Source organism: Ambystoma mexicanum, chromosome 3p, assembly GCF_040938575.1.
Source record: "Ambystoma mexicanum isolate Mex_15411 chromosome 3p, UKY_AmexF1_1, whole genome shotgun sequence".
In the NCBI taxonomy this organism is placed as follows: Eukaryota; Metazoa; Chordata; class Amphibia; order Caudata; family Ambystomatidae; genus Ambystoma; species Ambystoma mexicanum.
In genome coordinates, this window is record NC_090925.1 from 665412589 (window position 1) to 665436062 (window position 23474).

Genomic DNA, 23474 nt, shown 5'->3' on the forward strand with positions numbered 1-23474 from the left:
CAGTAAATAATTTGTGAACACCTTCTTTCATGCTCTCCCTAAGTATATTATGACCCAGCTAGTGAGGGACTTTCACGAGAAAAGATCACTAGACTGGGTCATTGAACAAGCAACGTGCATCTATGAGGTGCAGAAGCCATTAAAAAATAAAAATAGTAGCAAAAGCCTTAAAACAGCCAACACCCCTGCTGCTGCTAAGGTGGAGGAGGTGAAGGTTGCACCCAATGGGGGGGGCCTAAAAACCTTCCCGCACAGAATCCAAACAACCCCAAACCCAGAAGGCCCTCGGGCCAATCACAAACTGGGAGCCAGAGAGGTAACCCCACAAATGTGATCCCTAACTCCCCTGACTACATCAGCCCATGCTACAAAGGAAATAGACCCATCCTGGGCTATGTGTGGACGCCTCCAGCCCAAGGGGGGGGGGTTGACCACACAGCTAACCCAGGAAACTTCCCTCCTCACTTTCCCCAGGAGGGCAGTAATCTCCCAAATGCCAGACCAAATTTCTTTCCTGGGTACCCGCCAAATTTCAACCCCCAAAACAACCCATCCTTCTTTCCCCCCTTTCCTGAGCCCAGACAACCCAATCCAGGAGAGGGGAGGCCAAGGGTGGAGGGGTACCCAAACTTCCCTAACAAGGGGTACTTTGTGAGAAGGGATAGTTACCCTTTCTGGGATCAACCAAGGAGAGACTTGAGGACCCCGTACCAGCCAGAGTGGGTGTCCCAACTAGAGCGCCAGGTCCAGAACACGGAGTAGGATCTGGGTCGCATGCTAAGGGCTCATCAGAACCCTCGGATGAGCATGGCAGCTCAAAACTCCTCGAATTCAGGATCTGGTGCTCCAGAACAATGAGGGGGGAAGAACCCCGGCAACCCACTGGTTCCCAGGGAGGAGGCACAAGGGGAAGGGGGGGTTTAAAGCCATGGAGGAAGCTTCCTTCCCCACTTGTGGAAAGCCCCTTGAAACCCAGGAACCGGAACCAAAATCTCCTGCCCCCGAAAGTCTGCAACCGAAGGAGCAGAGGGCCGGTAGGAGAAGAGCCCAAAAGGACCCATTTTGAGGAGGAGGTGCAAATCTTCCAGTTTTAAGGAGAGGGATCCTCAGAGGATCCTGGTGAAAAGATCTTCTCCTTCAGGGATGGAGGAACTCCTCCCAAAGAAAAATGGGTCCCAAAAGATCCAAATCCAGACAGGGTAGATGTGGGGACCGAGTTAGAACCGCCCATCATCAGTACCAAGAATAACCAGCATGAAAATCCCCTGGTTCAAACCCATCTTGGTGACTGCCTCCAAAAAGGGGAGGGCAGCCCAGAATCAGAACCAGGGGAACCCAAAACTTCCCCCATATCTAGCTGTCACATTTTTCTTACAGGTTCCCAAGATCCTAAACAAATTCCAGCCCATATCACCTCTCTGTCAATATCCAAAGCAAGGAAATTAACCCACCATTTGGCCGAAAATGTGCATTATCTTTGCCCCCTTGATGAAAAGGTGGGAAGATTTTATGCCCCGGTCCAAATACAGGGGCAATGTACAATTTTGGCACTGGTGGACACTGGATCCCAAGCTACCCTGCTGTGAAAAAGGGCCTTTGATCAACTGAATTCGGGAAGGGGGAGAAATACCAAATTCTTCTCACCCCTCTTCCTGGACAACTTCAGAACTTTGACGGGAAGGAAATTCCTGTCTAGGGGACTGCGGATTGGGACATTAAAATTGAGCAACACAAGGTGAAACACCCGGTCATAGTTGTGACTCTAGAGGGCCACCTTGTTTACTAGGGAATGACATCCTGCGTAGGTTGTCTTCCCTGATAGATTGTGTAAACAAGGTCCTCAGGACCCAGATTAGCCAACCAATAAAATTGAAACAGAGTGTCAACCATGTTAGTTTAAACAGCACATGCCACATGGTTGAACAAAAACCTGACCAAATAGAATTTCACTTCCAGAATAATCAAATCCAAGACGTGACAGTAATTGCAGTAGGAAAACAAACTGGTGATGGGGAGTCATCTCTATTTCTGAAAATCAACCTTCCTTCCAGTCTAAGGTGGCATTCCACACTGGAAGGAAACACTCTGAAATTCTATACCAATTCACAATCAGAAAATCCTATTCCTATAGTCAAAAAAGATGAGAAATCAGCTCAAAGCTTGGCTGATATTCAGAAAATTAGAGAGCAGTTGTTCATCCCTACTCAGTTAAATTAAGGGAAGGACTCTGTTCTCGCCCGAGTATGTGTGAACAACGGTAAGAGCTTCATCAGCGAGGCCATGTTCCGCAAACTCCCAAAAGATCCGGCCATTCCCACATTTAAACTGTTAGACAAATGGGAAATGGATCTGGAAACACTCAATTCCAAACACTCCAGCCTAGCCGGTGCATGCTCAAATTTTCCATAGGCGACAAGAGCATAGTCCATAATTGTTGGGTCGTGTGAGATGTCCCTGCTGCATTTTATTTAGGCAAAGACATTCTCAATCGCTTTGCCATTAGTTTGGACCTAATAAACTTCATAGCTTGGTCCCGATTAGCGGGTAATCCCATGGACTTTGATGACCCAGAGAAAGCATTTCAGTCAGCACAACTGCTGCCATATGCAGTTGAAATTCAGATTGGAGAGGAAGTCACCATCTCAGAATGGACCTGACAATTCTCACTGGAAGTAAAAGTTAAAAGAGGACAGAAACTGAAAAACCCTGAAGCCTATATCCATCTCAATCCTCATTTTCAACAGCAAGGGTTGGGGGTAAACCCAACACCACTAGTCAACATAGAACACAACACCATTCCAATAGAGGTGGATAACAGCAACTTAAAGAGTATCACTCTGGCCGCAGGCACCATTATTGGAGTGACAGTTGATGACCAACATTTTTGCATAGATTTAGGTAATTAACTTTTTGGACCAATCCCCAAGGACTGTTTTGACAGTGATAGCGACGATGACACAACACGAGACAAGATCTTCACCCGGCATGGGGGGAATTTCCTGGTGTACTCTTCCTGCCCTTGTGGTAAGGAAGATGTGACCTGTGACTTCAGGAGGGATGAGGTGATCTTTCAAGTCCACAAGGACTGCCTTCCCCAACTGAAGCCATCAGTCCAAATCAGCACTTTGACCAGGGACTTCTCCACCCAGCTGGAGGAAGCCGCTGAGATAACCAAACCGGAAGTCTTTCCAGGCTTCAGGCAGATGGTTGAAGAGAGAGTCAACCTAGCTGATGCCTGTGAGACTCTGGAGCAGAAGCAAAAATTTAAACAAGTTTTCTTAGATTTTCAAGATCTCTTTGCGGTGGACTCATATGACTGTGGTCTCACTGACATCCACACAACAACAATTCCCACAGACCCTGGCATGACTGCAGTGTTTGTGAGGCAATATTGCTTGCCTCTCGCATCAATGGAGTCCCTTACTGAAATAATTAACAACCTTGAGTCCAGTGGGATAATTCGTCCAGTCCACAGGACCTTCAATAATCCGTTGCAGGGGATTTTGAAACCAAACAGCACGTAGAGACTCTGTGCTGACCTAAGGGAGCTCAACAAATGGGCCTATACTTCTGATGGCCTCTTCCCTACATTGACCAAGTGCTGGCCCAGATCCAGGGGTCAAATGTATTCACTGCCATTGACCTGACCAATGGGAACTGGACTGTACCTGTCAGTAGGGAGGACCAATACAATCTGGCCTTTACCTTCGGGGGGCAGCAGTGCGCTTGGACCCAAACTCCCTTGGGAGACATAAAATCTGGCAATGTATTTAAACATTTTCTACATAAGGCCATGCCCGACCTGGGTGAAAGGATGTTCTAGACAAAAGCTCAACTGTGGAGGAACACATAGCAGAGATCTGTTATGTCCTGACACAGTTGAGAGCTGCCGGAACAAAACTCTCCTTTCAAAAGGCACAGTGGTGCAGAACCCGTGTCAATTTCTTGGGGCATGAGATTTCTCCTCAGGGTCTCTGTCCCCAGGAAAAGAAAGTGGAAGTGGAAGCACTACAGAAATTAAAAGACCCCACAACTGTGCGGGAACTAAGGAGCCTCCTTGGACTAACTAATTACAGTAGAAAGTTCATTGAGGATTACGCAGAGATCACAAGACCCCTGATCCATCTTTTAAAGGGGGGGTCAAGTGGGAGTGGGGTTACAGAACAAGCCGAGGCAGTAAGACAACTAAAAAGAAGCCTCTCACAAGTGCCTTGCCTAGCTTACCCTGTCAAAAACAAGGAGTTCTTCTTGGAGACAGGGTTCTCAAATACATGCTTGACCGCAGTATTATATCAAAAGCATGACAAGGTCAATAAAGTAATCTCCTATGCGAGTAAAGCTTTATCCTCTTTGGAGGAAAAATAACGATTGTGAGAAGGCACTCCTGGCAACCATGTGGGCATTGAAGAATTACCGCCCATTTATCCAGGGGGAATACATCAGAGTGGAGACTTCACAACAACCTTTGCAATAGCTTCAGAGTGACAGAATCTGGGCTGGAAATGGGAATAATTCCCGAATTACTTCCTGGATTCTGTCAATGCAAGGCTTTCCTGTGGAGGTCAGATATGGCCAAAACAAGAAGAGTCCCCACGCGAAAGGACTGGCTGACTTGCATGATTGTGCCAGAGAAAACTGTCTCGAGGATGAAAGTCTTGAAATCAAGGACAACATGGAGGCATACCTTAATTCCCCACACAAAGTCTATGAAGAAGACCAGTGTGAGGGAATGCCCACTGTCTATGTGGATGGATGATCCTACCATGTTGACAACAACGGGGAAAAGGAACTTGTGGACGGCGTAGGGAATGCATGGGTGAATGATGGCCCAGAACCGTCCGCTGGGTACATAATTGGTCCCCGAAGTAGTCAAGTAGCAGAGCTGATGGCGGTGCATCAACCCATCCTCACTGCTGTCTAACACCAACTCCACAAATTGGTCATAATCACTGATTCAGATTATGTACGGAACGGGTTTGTGGAGTACCTGGTTAACTGGAAAACCAGAGGCATGCTATGTGCTAATAATAAACCATTGAAATATGGAAAATAAGTTAATCCAAACTATTGATGATCTGGTCACCTCGAATGGGATGACCATCTACTGGAAAAAGATCAAGGGTCATTCTAAAGTAGAGCGACCAGACAAAACTGGAAATGACCGAGCTGATCAGTTGGCCAAAACCGGAGCCATCCAAGGGGATCTACTTGAGATCGAGTCCCTGTTGGAAAAATTCAGGTCACTGCTATCACTAGGTCCCAGACAAATGCTCACAATGAACTCTCAACTGCACAATGGAGTAAGGAGACCCCAGATGCTGATTTGATTACAGTTCAAAAAGGGGATCCAATAATTGGTAAGTTTTATCAACACATTGAGGACCCTGAGAACTTTCCCCTGACGGATACCGATTACATAGGGAAAGAGTGTTGATGAAATGTCCAAAAATGTTCCAAATCCAAGACGGTATGTTGGTAAGGAGAACCATAGCTGGTCATGACCAGTGGGTTGTCCCCACCTCATTCTGAAGCCTGATGCTAAGTCACGTCCATGATGCGCCCACAACTGGTTATCAGGGGTTTCATATGACACTGGAAATCTTGCAAGAGGTTGCATACTGGCCACACATGGGGAAGGACCTCAACCAATATTTGAAGGGGTGTCTTGTGTGTGCACAATTTCAGCCAACATCACTCACACGCCGTGCTCCCCTCCAAAAGAGGGGGATGACACTACCTTGGTCAGATTTACAAGTCGATTTTATTGGCCCCATGATTCGCTCCTCCAGGGGGAACAAGCACTTGTTGACCATGACCTGCTTGTTCACTAAATGGGTGGAATGTCTCCCTGCCCCAAATTGCAAGGCAGAAACAGCAGCTGCCCTGATGATCAACCATATCTTCTCACATTTTGGACTACCCCAAAGGATTGAGTCAGACCGAGATAGCCACTTTACTAGCAAAATGATGACAAAGATGTGGGAGATACTTGGAGTCTAAAGGAAACTACACATTGCCTACCAGATAGCCTCTAGTGGTGGAGTTGAGAGATACAACAAGACAATTGTGAGCATATTAAACAAGTTTGTGCCAGATTCTGGGACAGGTTGGGACATTCAATTACCCCTGTCCTGATGGCCATCTGATTTACCCCTTCTTCTGCAACAAAAATGTCAATGTTTGAGCTGATGACTGGACGAAGATGGTGCTTCCCCAGCATCTGCTCTAGAGAACCCAAGAGCAGACCTTGTTAAATGCCTCCACAACTCATGAGTATGTTGAGAATCTGAGAAAACACCTTCAACTTTTGCCTATGCTCAGCAGAATCTAGAAAGATCTGCAGACAATATGAAGACCCACCATGACCTTAAGACAACTAAAAAAGAATACCAAGTAGGAGACTAGGTCTACTTGTACAATTTCCAAAGGAACCAGATCAAACAGTGCAAATGTATCCGTACTTGGCGGGGTCCTTTTGAAATTGTAGACAGAATCTCACCAGTCCCCTACAAATCTGAATTCCCAAAGGCAGTTTGGCAAAGGGGGAAGACAAGTGGGTCCACATCAACCAGCTGAAGTGTTGCCATCCTAGGCATACTCTGCGGAAAATAGAGGAGCCATCCGGCAACCCAGAGGGGGACATTCAAGATCCCTACAGAATGCCAATTGTTAAAACCATTCCACTTGTTAAAATCAGTAGTGATTACCGGTGGGAAATATTGTGAAGTGTATGTCAAATGTATGCATCTGCCCCACTACATGAATAGTGGTGGGGAAATGTTCATAACCATGCTCTGTTCTGTCTTATAGTGCTGAAACCATGGATTCTAAGCACCAAAGAGGACCATGGTGGTAGTGCATAGCGCTATTCGCCACTGGGACGTCTTGTTGACGTCTTGTTGCAGAGCAGACCATATTCTTCACCCAAATAAATGGCAACAATGAGGTGTGCTCTGCGGCCGCCGGCCTTGTTGGTTTTATTTTTTCTACAGAGGAAGCTATCTGGAGCTGTGGGCATGGACCCTCAGCTACACTGCACTGCAGCTCTTGCATCAGCACCACATGGGCTCATTGCCATCGCCTGGCCCAGCAATATGTGGTACTGCAGCGTCAAGGCCTTGGCCCAATGCTGTTATGCTGTCGGGGCCCTGACCAAACCTAAGTAATGTTGCTTGTTGGCAGCACAGCGACATCCTAATTAATTTTAAATTGCTGCTGGCTGTGCCACCCAGCAAGCAATCATGCCCTGAGCAGCGCACAAGCTGATTTCTTTTTTTTCTTCCGACGCAGGGATGCAGTGTCATGATACGGGTCAGCCTGGACACCTGTTTTTTAACATGTGTGCCGCCTCACTGTCTGTGCATGCCAGCCTGGCAGGGTTGCGCAGACTCAGCGACAGAACCTGGCTGGTGCACACGGTCAGGCAGTGGCACACAGCAGGTGCCAACTGTCCTGAGCCTTTTTTTCCGTTCCCCTTGGACCTTGGCTTGAAGGAAGCAGGTAGGACCGGCCGGGACAGTACTCCCCTCACTTCCAGATTCTCAGCTGAAAGTTAGTCAGTAAAAATAAATCATCATGTGCCTGCTCTGATTCCATCATCACACGTAACTCGTGCCTTATAGAGTTTACTTACAAAAAACACAAATTGCAGAATAAATCAAAATCCACATGACAGCATGTAAGTGCTTCACATGTTAAGCCAAAAGAATATAATTGTGGCTTTGACATCCTGAATGCCACATCATATTGTGGGATGTCTTAACCCACTTTTGCTCTGCCATGTAGCATCCGTGTGTTCTGATGGTGCCATAAATCCTAAAATGACCACAAAACCCTTGTGTGTGCCAAAATCGCTAAAAATCTTGCTTTGCAACACAAAAAGATGGTGGCCCAATCTGCCATGTATGTTGTCAGTGGTGGAACAGAGATCTCACTCCTGAAACATTTCACACTGGGCTTCACAAAAAGTAAAAATGTAGCACAGAGGAAAAAGCAGTGCTTTGCTGAAAGAAATCCAAAATCTTGCTTTTAAATCCTTTTTGCCTTGGTTGCTGAAACTGCAGAATGCTGGTACAAGACACCCTCAAACATCCAATATTCTTGCTGGGTGCTACAATTCATTTAGTTCAAGAAATCATTGTGATATTACAATGTCCTGGAAAGCTGAATTTGTCATAAAAACATCCACAGCAAAAGTTGCCTGCCTGTGGAATCTGTCAAAATCTGGGCATAGTACCCTCGGCCGCCTGAATGACAGCTGTCAGAATCCTGCCTGATTAACCTTAAAAATGTATAAGCTGAAAGCAAATGTTTGCAATGTAAATGGCCTGTTACTGAGAGTAACCTATGTTATAATTGTTAATCCCATTGTTAAGAATCAGAAATAAGTGTTCTAGCTGCTAGTTTGAAATCACAAGTTGTTTTTAAACCAAGAAAAATGCAACAGAAATAACATTTAATTTAAGGCTGATCAAAGCCACCAAAACCAGTATAACAGCTTCCCCCAGAGAGGCTAGGGCTCTCCCTTCTGCTTCCCTCCACCAGGTAATCACACCTAAGTGATGATTATGCAGGGGGAAGGAGACAATGGACTTCCTCCAGCTCAAAGGAGTGCCAAGAGTGAAGGGTGGTAAATGGCCTGGGGCCAGGAGGAACTGGGAGGAGACTGCTTCTGAACTGCAGAGAGACAGAAGGAGGCAGAGACAAACAACCATTTGTTGCTTAACAAGAACAAAAGACACATTATAACAAGACTGATAACTTACCATGTAAAATTGTTAAAAACACAAAAACAATCGCATTGTTAATGTAAATATCGGCTGTACATTTTAAAAGGCGCCAGAACTCTGTGACATGTTCTAGGAAGAAACAGTGGAAAATGTGATATTACACAAAATGTATTTTTGATTGAAGCATGAAACTTCATACTCTTATGCCCATGTTCAAAGCGCACATTTGTACACATTTTCTGATTATCTGGACATTGTGTTCCTGATAAAAAAAAAGGGCCAATTCGGTGGAAAGCAGACACAAGATCCTACAGCGATGTTTTTTTTTGGAGTAGCTGCTACTCAAAATATGTGATCTATATAGGTGATTGTAATAGAGGTGGCATATGTGTAAATAAGTATTGTGTCAAAATTAGTTTTTGTGTTCAAGAGGCTAGGGGTGGACTCTAGGCCTCATAAACTCACACCATTAAAGTGACACCCTGTTTCTCTCCCCCTATCAAGGTAGAGAGGAGACTCTGGCCAATCGCCTGCCCAAGGAGCAAGTTTAGGATAAACCAGCACACACACCCCTTTATCATAAGCATAAACAGAGACAGCTCAGGACTGGAAAAGGACACACAGATTCACCCACTAACCGATTGCTGGCAGAGCATCCTGCTAGAGAACCATCCATCTTCCTTGCCCCAGACTCCAGAAACTTGGCAAAGCAAAAATACCCATTCCATTAGCTGAACCATTTTCAGCTAGGCCTTAAATTCCAGAACCAGAATCCCCCAACGTAAGGTGAACATCAAACAAACAGCTGGGCTGTGCTGTACTGCTGCCTGCTGAAATAATTATCATCAGAACCAAGAGATCCAATCCAGTCCTGTGCCGAGCTGTGACCATAGCCATTGCAGACCCGATGCAGTCCTGTGCCGTGCTGTGAACAGACCCAGTCCAGTCTTGTGTCCAGCTATCTATCCCAGACCCAGGTTCCCTTGCCTGACCAGAAATCTTGACGGACCAGAATCCTGACATTTCCGTTTGAAACATATCTATTGAGTATCTATAGATAGGACTGTGTCACTAGCATATGTACTGTCCATAGTTATTCCCTATCTTAAACCCATCCTCTCTTATATTCAGAACCGGTAGTAGAACAGCAAAGTAGAATGATGAATAGTTGAATGTGCTCTTCGTGCAGAAATCCTTGTTTTCGCTCCTTGAAACTAAGCTGACTTTAAACTCAATAACACATCACAGACATATATAAGCAAACAAAATAAGGAAGTTTACCTTTGTGTCTTATGTTTGGAAAATGTGTGAAATATTTAAGGGAAAACAACAAACTAAGTAAAGATATTTAAACATGAGTTAGTTATGTGGAAAAGCTAGGTAAATGTATTACATAAAGAGGGGCTGGGTGATATGTTCGGGATTGTGGAAAACTTGTTTAAATACTTGTGTTTTTGAAATGTCCAGCACTCTCTCATCTCACAGTGTCTGCTTGCACACATTGTGGGGTGTTGAGAGCCAGACAGATACCTGTTAATAAATGTATATTATACTTTGTCCTTGTGAATGGCGTATTTCTATTATGTGGTTTTAAGCCTCAATATTCTTTAATCTTTCAAGGTAAGAAGGTGCAGGCAGAGTTAACTTTTCTACACTCCGCACAACCCCCCTGACCTGTGCCCCTTCTCCCTCTTATATACATGCTGCTCCCCATGCAACAGTTACTTGCATAAACCCTGATGCCCAGAGTATTGCTTTGCCCCTGTGCTCGTATACTTCCTCGCAATTTATACTCCATGTGCTTCCCTGAAACCCAGGCTGTGTGTGTTCCCTCGTGTTTTAGGCCATGTGCACCTCCTCTTCTCTAGCTATGTGTGCTCTGTAAGGAAGGCATGGTCTTGAAGTAAGACCAACACAAGTGACCACAATTCAAGGGTTTTTATTGAACTTTTATCAATGGTGATTTAAATGCCTGTCTAAACCTAAATCTAAGATAGGAACAAGCTACGACCATCAAATAATAATAATGCAGTCCTAGTGGAGTCTTCATCAAAATAAAAAGGGCCTATATTAAAAAAGCCTATTGCCAATCCTTACCGCTAATTTACAAATAGTTTGGAATAATGTTCATGAAAAATAAAGACGTGTTCACAAAATAAGTCAGGATGTTCAGGCTGTGGGTCTTCCTTCCCCATGTTTTCAGCATGGGATAAGACAGTTCACTCGAGCATAGCAAACTCTTGGGCTTTTTTGGCACGAGGACACAGTTCTATTACCAACATCAGGGCCTTCTATGCCTAAGTCTCTTAGCTAATCAAATGTCTCTTGACTCAGAGGACCTGATGTATCAAACAAATGAAAAGTTCCTTCACAAGTATTCAAGTAGGGCGATCGACTCTTTGTACCGGATCACCCTCGGATGGGCTCAGATTCTCTTTGATATCACAATCTTCTCTCGGGTGACTCACGGTTCACCTCGGTTCCCCCTCCATCGGGCTCAGATCCCCTTTTGCAATTAGTTTCCCTCAAGTTACCTCGGACCAATCTCAATTTCACTTTGCTATCAAAGACCTTCGAATGTGAACGGGATTTGGCTTGGCTTGTTGCAGGACCTCTTTAACTTAACACTTTACAATTTCGGCAACCCTCCATCGGGTTCACACTTGCCTTTTGTAATCAGAGTTCTCAATTTTACACTCTAAGTTGGATACCTAACAGAGATCTTTGAATGAGCACCCAGGTGGTGCCGGTCCACCCTGTATGTATTTGGTTTGCCTTAAAAAAATCACTCACTCCTTTGATATTCAATTACATTTGCGTCGCTCATCACAATCACCTTATGCTTTGTTCTTTGCAGATGTGTTCATACAACGCTGCTGCTTGCAACCTTGGGTCTAACGCAGACCGGTTTGCTATCAGTCTCCCTGACTTACCGGCTGTGCTGTGCTGACTTTACTGGAGCGGCTGTGTGGCAATCTCTCCTGCCCACCTCGGCTATCAAAGCGGGAGAGCCCTGTGTACCGTTAACACACATTGCACCTTTCTTCAGCATTAGTTCCCAGTCTTATGTTTCTTATCCCCAAGGGATCTTGAAAGTAATTGTTTCCTTCTGTTGAAAAGGCCAAGGGCAAATGCCTCAGTGCAACCCTTTCTCGTCTCATTGTCTTTTGCCTCGTGTTAAATCGCCACTCGGAACGGCTGCGTCCTCGTTTTTTTTCCCCTTGCTCAGAGTGTGCGTTCATGCACCACCTTTTATTCATGTGGCGAGGTGTGATGGAAGTCAGGTGTTTGTAATTTTCAATAATTTCCTGACTCTGCCTGACCCTTGTGTTGGGACATGTCAGGTATGTGGCCCGGGTGTTAGTCTGTTTTCTCTCATGTTGGGCTGTCCGTGAAAAATTGTTTGTGTCAGGAATGGGGAAAAGGGGTTGAGTTCCTAAGGATCCTACTAATAGGATGGGGAAAAGGTGTTATTAGGAAGGAGATACCATGTCTCAACCTTCGGTGTCCCACTTCCACTCCTGAGAAGCCCTCATCCAGGTTATCCTCCTGCACTGGTCCACCCCCAGGAACTGGATACAAAAGCGATGGTTGTGCCCTGGCCATCTGGATGACAGATCCCAGGGGACTAGCAAGTGAGACACCTTCAGGTTTCTCACAGCTCATAGCTCCCTCACATCAGACATTGACACAACCATGATCCCTTGCTCTCCCTCAAAACTTAAACACACATGCCCCACCTTGCTTCTCTAGCCATGTGCCCCCTGAGTTCCCTTCCTTCCTCTATCAACTTAGCACCTTCCCTTCTTGACCTATGTGTGTACTGTATTGAAATTGTGCTGTGCTCCACAGCTTTTTGGCATTAAATTGAATTACCTGCATTCTATACTACTAAGTTCCTGTTGTGTACTGTGCCTTGTTGATTGTACTGATTTTGCATTCTTTACTTCTAGGTTCCTGTTGTGTATTATGCCTTGTTGATGGTATTGATTTTGTGTTGTTCTCTATGGTTTTGATATTGTGTTGTTCTCAATGGTTTTTGGCATTACATTGCATTGCCTTCATTCTTTAATTTGTTTCCCTGTTTTGTTCTATACGGTTGTTTCTGAATTGCATCTGATTTTGCAGGTCTGTGGTACGTGTTCTTTGTTGTACTCCCATCCCTTCCATGCCTCCCCTTTGTATCCTCTATCCTGTGTGCCCCCCAGCGCTACCCCCTCCCCTGCTTCGGATCTACTTTCCCTCTTCCTCCCTGCACTCTCTATTGTGCTCTCAGTCTCACATATCTTCTCTAACTGCTTTTCTATCAACTATCCTCTCTCTCTCACTAGGTCTGGCAGGAAGACGCTCAAAGGTGACATCCTAATCTCCAACCCAGGCCTCCCTATCGCTGATACCTGGACCAGTGCTTTCTCCAGACAAACTCTTATCGCCATCCTCTTTGTCGTCTCCTCTCCAGGCCTGTGGACCCCCATATGGACTTTGTTCTCTCTTCTTTTTCCTCTTCTCCCAACAATGGTGGCACCTAGTGGTAGGAGCTCCTGACCCCCTTACACACTTCTGTCATGATCCCTGCTTCCAAGTGGTCAGGACTTGCCTCACATCCTTGGAAGCAGGCCCATAACCTTGATCCTGGGTACCAGCCAGTCCCTATCGGGAACTTTTGGACCTTGTCCTGGCACCAGTGGCACCAGGCTCATAAAGATGACCGGTCCCGGCGCTGGAAGCGCCGGGCTCATAATGCTTAAGAGTGCTTGGGTGGCCCTACCTGCAGCAGACCATGCTGCTTACTTACCAGCTTGATGGTCTTCTGATCCTTCTCTGCCTGGAACTACTTTTCCTGTCTGGGTGGGGCAGGAGCCACTCCCTGGAATCAGAACACAGGAACTCTTTTCTTACCTGGGCCAGGCTGTGGAAGAAGACGCCTAAGCACTACAGAAGGCTATTTAAACCACACCCGATTGATGAAACGTGCTTCGCGTTATTCTGCATCTGCAGCAGGACGCTCACCGTGTCAGCTCCAGTCTTCCTGAGATTCTTCAGCTCCAGTTCCTGTGAAAACAAATTCCTTACCTGCTAGAGATCCGATCCTCAGCTGCACCTGCCAAGACAAAACAACAGGTTAGCAGAATTCAATTCGAGAGCAGCGCTCTTACTTACCAAATACGGCGGCATCTTCCAAAGCCTTCCGCCGCTTTCTTCGGCTCCCCATCGACATCTGCAAAGAAAAGGACTTGATTAAGCATTGCATTCTTGAATTGCTTACCTGCGCTCCGCACGTTCTGAACCTCAAGAAGCGCTGCATGCCGGCATCTGCAAAACAAAGGGAGACATTTTAAGGCGCATTCTAAACCAACCATAAACTTTCTACTTACGCGCTCGCACGTTCGCCGGCATCCATCTAGCAACGCTCTCTGCATCCACGATCTGCAAGGACAAAAGAGACATTAAGGCGTGCTTTTGAAACAAACAGCAGTCATTCTACTTACGTGCACCGCGCTTCATCTTCTTCGTACATACGCGCTTGCACGATCCTGGGCACTTATTCATCAGCGTCCATTGCACCTAAACCTGCAGGACAAAGAGAGAAATTAGAAAGGGTGACAGCAACCGGTCATCTTTCCTACTCACCTGCTCGCCGCATCATTCCTCTACAATTTCAATCTTGACACCCTGAGACTGAGCAAGGGACTAAATTAAGGGTGCTCCAATAACTATCAAGAAACCGCTCATGCGGTAAACGGCGGTATCTTCCAGCATCAACCTCTGCAATCAAGAGGATTGTCAGTGAACCAGTGAAGTAACTGGTACTTGCGCCCCTGCAAAGACGCAGGATGGAGAGCCCGGCCTTAATATATCTAAGGTGAGCAAGCCACGCCCTTGGTTCGAATAAGAGGACTGCGGAAGGAGAAGTTCAGTCAATCCAGTTCCTAAATCCTTGTTCTTCCGTCTGCAGGCACCTCACTCTACACGTCCGGTACATCGTGAGAAGGGGACCAGCCCTAGGAGAAGGCCGAGATCTACGAGTCACACTAGAAGACACGGCGACAGCTCAGTCCAGCCCAGCGCCTCCGTGGAAATCAGGTGAGCGTTATAGAACGCGAAGCCCACCACAAATCCTCCACCCAGGCGCAATGGAAACCTCAGAAACTGACCAACTAGCCCAGTTGCTAGGGGAATTAAGAGCAGAAGTACTAGCAGCGCGCCAGGAAACAAACGCCCTAAGGAGGGAGCTAATTGTGTCCAAAGAGCGCACAGATGATCTTGCTAGACAGTTGTTACAAACGCAGGTGGGGCAAACACCGCTGCCGACCCCAGGGGGGGGTAATATCCCAGCGACCTCCACTAATCCTGTACAAATTAATCTACCTGGAAATGTGCCTTTGGCTCCACCCGAACGCTTCTCAGGCGATCCCAAAAGGTTTGCAGTGTTCATCAATCAATGTCGTCTGCACTTCCTGTGTAGGCCAGCTGCATTTCCCACTGATCAGGCCAAAGTGGCCTTCGTACTTTCATATCTAAGTGGCAGTGCTGCAGACTGGTCAATTCCCCTGGTAACCCAGGATGACCCGATTCTTCGTAATTTTCAGGCCTTCCAGTCCAGTATGGAAAGACTATTTGCCAGACACTCTCAGGGACAGGCCTTAGATAACGAACTCCTCTCTTTACGACAAGGTCATCAGGATCTTCTGTCATATATTGCATAATTTAACAGACTGGTAGTTGAAGCCAGATGGCCCGAGGGTAAAAGGATTACGCTGTTTTATAGGGGGTTGCGTGGAGAACTCAAAGATGTCCTGGCCCAAGTAGTAAATCCTCCGCAAGATTGTTCTGAATATATTGACCTGGTGGTTCAACTGGATCACAGGTTACAGAATAGGAAGGCTGATCGCTCTAGATTCGAAGCTCGGATTTTTTCAAGACCACAGAGTTCCGCCAAAGGAGTCGATACCGTAGAACCCATGCAAATAGGAGTTGTGAAAGGGCCATTAACACAAAAGGAACAAGAAAGAAGAAGACAGCTGCAATTGTGCCTCTATTGTGGGAATTCAGGACATTTTCTTCGTGAATGCCCGGTGAAACCTGCCAAGAAGACCGTGTGAGCTTTCGACAAAAGCATCGAAAAGCCAGAATCGGGAAACGACCTCGCCCGACAAGTGTAGAGGTCCGCTTGCCGAGCGTTAAAACCATTTCTTTGACCTCGCATTTCATCGTGCCCATGGTCCTAATAAGCCCCGAGAAGCCAGATCGTTTGCATGCCATCAAGGCATACATTGACAGTGGAGCAATCGGCAATTATGTGGATCGCGAGATGGCATCCAGGATGAATCTACCTCTCTGTCCTAAAATGGTTAAAGACGTTATTACCACAGTGGATGGTACGGAAATAGCTTCCGGACCAGTTACCCATACCACCGAGGGAGTGACGTTAGTAAGCCAAAATGGACATCGTGAGGAGATCGTGTTTGATGTGATCAAGGCCCCTCAGTTTCAAATTATCCTGGGGATCCCTTGGTTAGAAAAACACAATACTCAAATTGATTGGCGAGCAAAGACGATTCAGTTTCCGGAATGTGCCTCCACTTGTTATCTGAAGTCCGACATTAAGCTGGCAGCAATTACATCCGAGGGTCCCCAACTGCCTCCTGAATATCTAGAGTTCCAAGATGTCTTCCAGAAAGAACAAGCCAACTCCCTACCCCCGCACAGGTCATACGACTGTCAGATAGACCTGGTACCTGGGTCCACTCCTCCATGTAGTAGGATCTATGCTCTCACCGAACCAGAAAATCTCCACCTTAGGCAGTATTTGGACCAATACCTGGCCAATGGATTTATTCGTCCTTCTAAGTCTCTAGCCTCTTCAGCTCTGTTCTTCGTTCCGAAAAAGGAAGGGGATCTCAGAACATGTATCGATTATCGCGCCCTGAATCAGATTACAGTCAAGAACAGATATCCTTTGCCATTGATCCCTGAACTTCTAGACCAAGTCAAGAATTCTCGCATTTATACGAAGTTGGATGTCAGAGGAGCTTACCACTTGGTCCGAATAAAAGAGGGCGACGAATGGAAGACGGCCTTCCGCACCAAGTATGGATTATTTGAGTATCAAGTAATGCCCTTTGGACTATGTAACGCCCCGGCCGCCTTCCAGTACTTCATGAATGACGTCCTCAGAGAACTAATTGACGTGTGTACAGTTGTCTACATCGACGATATCCTTATATATTCGTCCTCTGAGGCCGATCACCAGAAACACGTCAGGGCAGTTCTTGAAAGGCTTCGCCAACAAACTCTTTGCCAAGCTTGAGAAGTGCGTTTTCCATGTCACCGAGGTCGAATTTCTGGGATTCATTCTGTCACCAAATGGAGTCCACATGGATTCAAGAAAGGTAGACGCTATCATTAAGTGGCCATCACCAACGTCGGTGAAAGGAGTCCAAAGCATGTTGGGTTTCGCCAATTTCTACCGTAGATTCATTCCAGAATTCTCCAGCCCATTACTGCCCTTCTAAGGAAAAACAAACGCTTTGTGTGGTCTACCGAGGCGGAGCAAGCCTTCCAAGAGTTAAAAGCCAAGTTTATCTCCGCTCCTGTTTTGAGACATCCCCGCCCAGAACTTCCTTACATCATAGAAACCGACGCCTCCAGTCTTGGGATGGGTGCAGTCCTATCGCAAAGAGATCCAGAAACAAACCAGTTACACCCCGTGGCATTTTGGTCCCGCAAATTCTCAGCTCCTGAAACCAACTACACCATTACCGATAAGGAACTTCTGGCTATTAAGTCCGCCTTCAAGGCCTGGCGACACTATTGTCTGGGTGCCAGACACACAGTCACAGTGATTACAGACCATCGCAACTTACAATACCTAAAGACAGCTAAAGCTCAATCCTCCAGACAACTCCGCTGGGCACTATTTTCTGCCGAGTTTGACTTCGTCATTACCTACCGACCAGGCAACAAGAACGGTAAAGCTGATGCCCTTTCCCGGATGGGAGTGGATGAGCACATGGTCAATCCTGAACCCGTACCTATCATTACCGAACAAAGAATCCTAGGTCTAATCGGCACACAATCCATCGAAGAAGTTGAAGCCAAAGTTAAACAACTTATAACTCCAGCAGACATACAGAATTGGCATCTTCAGGGAAAAGACTTCACGGTGAAGAACGACCTATTGTACTTCCAAGAACGGTTAAAACTACCCTGTGCTAGTTTACAGAATCAAGTCATCTCTTGTTATCACGACTCCCTAATGGAGGGACACCCTGGTATGGCCAAGACCTCGGAAAAGATCAAGCGTCACTTCTGGTGGCCGTCTTGGAGAAAGGATATCAGAGACTTTGTAATGTCCTGTGGAGTGTGCGCTCAAAATAAAAGTCAAAAGGAGAAACCAGCAGGCCTCTTACGCCCACTTGACATCCCACCTCGTCCCTGGCATACTCTCTCCATGGATTTCATCACCGACTTACCTTCATGTTCCGGATATAATACGATCTTAGTAATCGTGGACCTATTCTCCAAGATGGCGCACTTCATCCCCCTGAAAGGTCTACCGTCAGCAGCAATCCTGGCCCGGGAGTTTCTCGAAAACATCGTTCGGTTGCACGGCTTTCCTTCAGTTTTAATCTCGGATAGAGGAAGTCAATTTGTCTCCCACTTTTGGCAGAGTTGCTGTCGGTTGGCTCAAATTGATGTAAGGCTTTCAACCAGTCACCACCCCCAAACCGACGGACAGACCGAGAGGACCAATCAAACTTTGGAACAGTACTTACGCTGCATGCTGCAACAAACAGAAAGAACTTGGAAGGACATCCTTTGGATAGCCGAGTACGATTACAATAATTCAGTCCACTCTGGAACCGGAAAAACCCCGTTTTTTCTTTTATATGGTAGCCATCCTCGAACCTCTAATCTGGATCCACCTCAGGATCTAGGGACATCAGCAGTAGACCACCTGCATTCTGCAATCACCCAAGCCTTTAAGGAAGCCACTTCTCATCTGCAAAGGGCTAAGGAACAATACAAGAAAGGAGCAGACCAACATCGGAAGGAGGCCCCTCAATATCAAGTAGGAGATCAAGTCTGGTTATCCACCAAACATTTACCCCTAAAAGGACCGCGCACCTTCAACCCAAGATACCTGGGACCCTACTCAATCACTACCATAATAAACCCAGTGGCAGTCAAGTTGGACTTGCCCCCTCATATGAAAATGCACCCAGTCTTCCATGTCTCGCTACTAAAACCTGTGCAGCCAGAGACCCGATTGACTAAATCTCCAGAACCTATCCTAGTTGATGGAGAACTCGAGTTTGAAATCAAAAATATCTTAGATTCCAAAATCTCCAAACCAAGGGTATACTACCTGATTGACTGGAAAGGTTATGGCCCCCAGGAAAGGTCTTGGGAACCTGCAGAACATGTCCACGCACCTCGTTTAGTCAAGAAATTTCATCGAACATTTCCTAACAAACCAAGACCCCCGGTGAAGTCAAGCTGGGGAGGGGCCTTGAGGGGGGGGCTGTCATGAACCTTGCTTCAAAGGCGTCAGGATTTGCTTCAAATCCTTGGAAGCCGGCCCATAACCTTGATCCTGGGTACCAGCCAGTCCCTATCGGGACCTTTTGGACCTTGTCCTGGCGCCAGTGGCACCAGGCTCATAAAGATGACCGGTCCCGGCGCTGGAAGCGCCGGGCTCATAATGCTTAAGAGTGCTTGGGTGGACCTACCTGCAGCAGACCATGCTGCTTACTTACCAGCTCGATGGTCTTCTGATCCTTCTCTGCCTGGAACTACTTTTCCTGTCTGGGTGGGGCAGGAGCCACTCCCTGGAATCAGAACACAGGAACTCTTTTCTTACCTGGGCGAGGCTGTGGAAGAAGACGCCTAAGCACTACAGAAGGCTATTTAAACCACACCCGATTGATGAAACGTGCTTCGCGTTATTCTGCATCTGCAGCAGGACGCTCACCGTGTCAGCTCCAGTCTTCCTGAGATTCTTCAGCTCCAGTTCCTGTGAAAACGAATTCCTTACCTGCTAGAGATCCGATCCTCAGCTGCACCTGCCAAGACAAAACAACAGGTTAGCAGAATTCAATTCGAGAGCAGCGCTCTTACTTACCAAATATGGCGGCATCTTCCAAAGCCTTCCGCCGCTTTCTTCGGCTCCCCATCGACATCTGCAAAGAAAAGGACTTGATTAAGCATTGCATTCTTGAATTGCTTACCTGCGCTCCGCACGTTCTGAACCTCAAGAAGCGCTGCATGCCGGCATCTGCAAAACAAAGGGAGACATTTTAAGGCGCATTCTAAACCAACCATAAACTTTCTACTTACGCGCTCGCACGTTCGCCGGCATCCATCTAGCAACGCTCTCTGCATCCACGATCTGCAAGGACAAAAGAGACATTAAGGCATGCTTTTGAAACAAACAGCAGTCATTCTACTTACGTGCACCGCGCTTCATCTTCTTCGTACATACGCGCTTGCACGATCCTGGGCACTTATTCATCAGCGTCCATTGCACCTAAACCTGCATGACAAATAGAGACATCAGAAAGGGTGACAGCAACCGGTCATCTTTCCTACTCACCTGCTCGCCGCATCATTCCTCTACAATTTCAATCTTGACACCCTGAGACTGAGCAAGGGACTAAATTAAGGGTGCTCCAATAACTATCAAGAAACCGCTCGTGCGGTAAACGGCGGTATCTTCCAGCATCAACCTCTGCAATCAAGAGGATTGTCAGTGAACCAGTGAAGTAACTGGTACTTGCGCCCCGGAAAAGACGCAGGATGGAGAGCCCGGCCTTAATATATCTAAGGTGAGCAAGCCACGCCCTTGGTTCGAATAAGAGGACTGAGGAAGGAGAAGTTCAGTCAATCCAGTTCCTAAATCCTTCTTCTTCCGTCTGCAGACACCTCACTCTACACGTCCGGTACATCGTGAGAAGGGGACCAGCCCTAGGAGAAGGCCGAGATCTACGAGTCACACTAGAAGACACGGCGACAGCTCAGTCCAGCCCAGCGCCTCCGTGGAAATCAGGTGAGCGTTACACTTCTAAGACCATCATTAATGTCTACCTAAATGGCACTGTTTTGATCCAGGGTCCTCAAGCCAATCTCCTACTTTTTGATAGATGCTGCCCACACCTTATCAACTTCCTTTTCTCTCCTACTATCCCTACTTAACCCTCTCTGGCTTCATTGCCACCTACTTCCTCTGCCACCTCTTCGGCAACCCCCTCTGCTTCCCTGCCCATCCTGTTGCCTCCTTCCTCCGCCACCTCTCCGGCACTCTCTTCTTTCTCTCTGTCTACCCTGCCTTCTCTTCCATCCTCATCTTCCCATCCTCTGGCACTTGCAACTCTTCAGCAGGGCGTACCTCTGGCCTGTACCACTCCACTGAAGTCCTGACAACCTGCTTCACATCGCTACTCTCAACTCTCGCTAAGCTGTCAAACATGCCTCAGACATCTGCCGTCTCCTGGAAGAGCTCGATTTGGATGTACTTGGTCTCACCAAGACTTGTTTCACGGCCACACAGGTTTTGACATTCTCCTTCCTGATGGCTACAAGATCCTCTCCGAACCAGAACCAACCACCCTGAAGAGGATGTAGCCTTGATTTTCCCAGAGTGGATCCCCGCTTCTGTAATTCCAATGCAGGACTACTCCTCTTTTGAATACCTGGTCTGCAGGCTCTCTATCTCTCCTAGCCTCTCTCTCACTGTGACCACTATCTACAGGCAACCTGGCTAAGCTGCCCTCTTTCTCTCTGCTTGGGAAGACCTGTCCTCCTCCCTCCTTGCTTCTTCCTCTCAATTTCTCTGAGAACTGAGCATCCACCTGGATGCTACTAGCCCTTCTTCAGGACTCTTTTGCAACCTCTGCATGCATGTGTGTGTCTCTCTCTCTCTCTCTCTCTCTCTCTCTCTCTCTCTCTCTCTTTCGCTCTCTCTCTCTCTCTCTCTCTCTCTCGCCAACTCATTCTGCAGGGCACACTCTGGATGTTCTGATCTCATTAGACCTCCCCTTCTCCAACCCTCTCACCACTCCGCTCTCCTGGAGTGACCACATTCTCCTTTCCTCCCACCTCTCTCTCTCTACCCCTCAGGCCAGTTGGGATTGTTAACATTGCTATTACCCAATACTGCAACACACAGGTAATACACTGACTTTTGAATCTAAACTTATAGAATTGGAAAAGCGTTTGATTATAGCCTGACACATATTATTATACTTTATGTAGAATGTAAGCTGACTAGGCATTAGGGTGGATAAACACAACGACACACGGTGTATTACAGAATCTGGAAACACACAGGCCTTGACAACAATACACGGGTAGGAACAAGGATACTTACCCTGCTAACACCATAGTGACGATTTGATCTAACCATTATCTAATACACATATCACTATTATTTTCAGAACACAAGAGAACTGTCTCATAAGATGATGTTTCCACAATTCCACATAGAAATGGACATTTGAAGTCCTAAAGAAAAGAAAAATACTGTTGTTTTGTGTTTGGAAGAGAAACTATTTGTTGAAACTTACATTTAGAGTATTTTTGAATTATCAGTATTATTAGGAAACACTGTGTTTAATGAAATAGTTATTGCTCCTGAAGAAGAGAGGCACACTCTCGAAATGTGTAGAGCTCCATATCGAGAATGTTTTGTATTTTATGTACCTTTGAGTGAATTGAACTCTGATTTTTGTTCAAAATAAGTACTAAAAATATAATGTTGATAAATAATTTTTGTATAACATTGTGTATATTGAAATTTGCTTTCTAATTAAGAATTGCAAAACGAAATAACTTACGAATTTAGCTGTGCTAAAAACAAAAACTAGTGAAAATTGTGACATTTATTTAAATTTTGGTTGGATCTTTTTTCCAATATCAAAAGGTGTGCAGGGGACGGGAGTTCCTATTATTATTATTAGGAATTCCATGTTTTATTTCAAGATATTACTGACCTTTGATACCAAGGTTGTTGGTTTTCTCCCCCGCACACCTAAAGAGCATTTAACGACTGCACAAGCCATTGGAGCTTTGAATCTTCTAACTTAGACTAACAATTTATTTAAAATATAAGGTGTGCAATTTCTTTTTGCATTTTTCCCTTCATTGTCTTGTCACACCTAGAAACACTTGTGTTCAGGCATATATATAAATGTCATGTCATATCATATCATGTGTGTCTGGCCATTTTCTGTCTGTATACATTGTTATGTACATATGCATATTCTGAAAAGTACTCCTACCTCAAAATGTTGTTGTCTGTCTCTGTACAGGTGATGATCCAGTGGATGCAGAGGTGGAGGAGCAAGAGGAGGTGGTCAGATAACAGATCACTAGTGGAGTTTTGGGTATCGTGCCCCATGAGAATCCACAGGTTTTGCAAGCACTCCTCAGTCAGGATTCTGACTCTTCAAACTCTTTAAGTGTGAAGGTGCTGATTTAGATGTGGAGGACATAGTGCGGGACACGGAGGGTGCTCCAATAGGCAGTCCAGATGGGGCTGTTCAGTCCGTGGAGGTGAGCCAGCAGTCACAGGTCCAGTCAGTGGTTACGGCTGCAAGATCACCTTCAGCTGTGTTGGGATCAGGATCAGGGACTGATGTCCAATCAAGATTTGTAGGCCTGCAGCCATGCACAGGGGTCCCACTGCGACAAACCCGGACCCCGGGATCTCACTGCCATGGGCCCCGCACATGTGGTGGACAT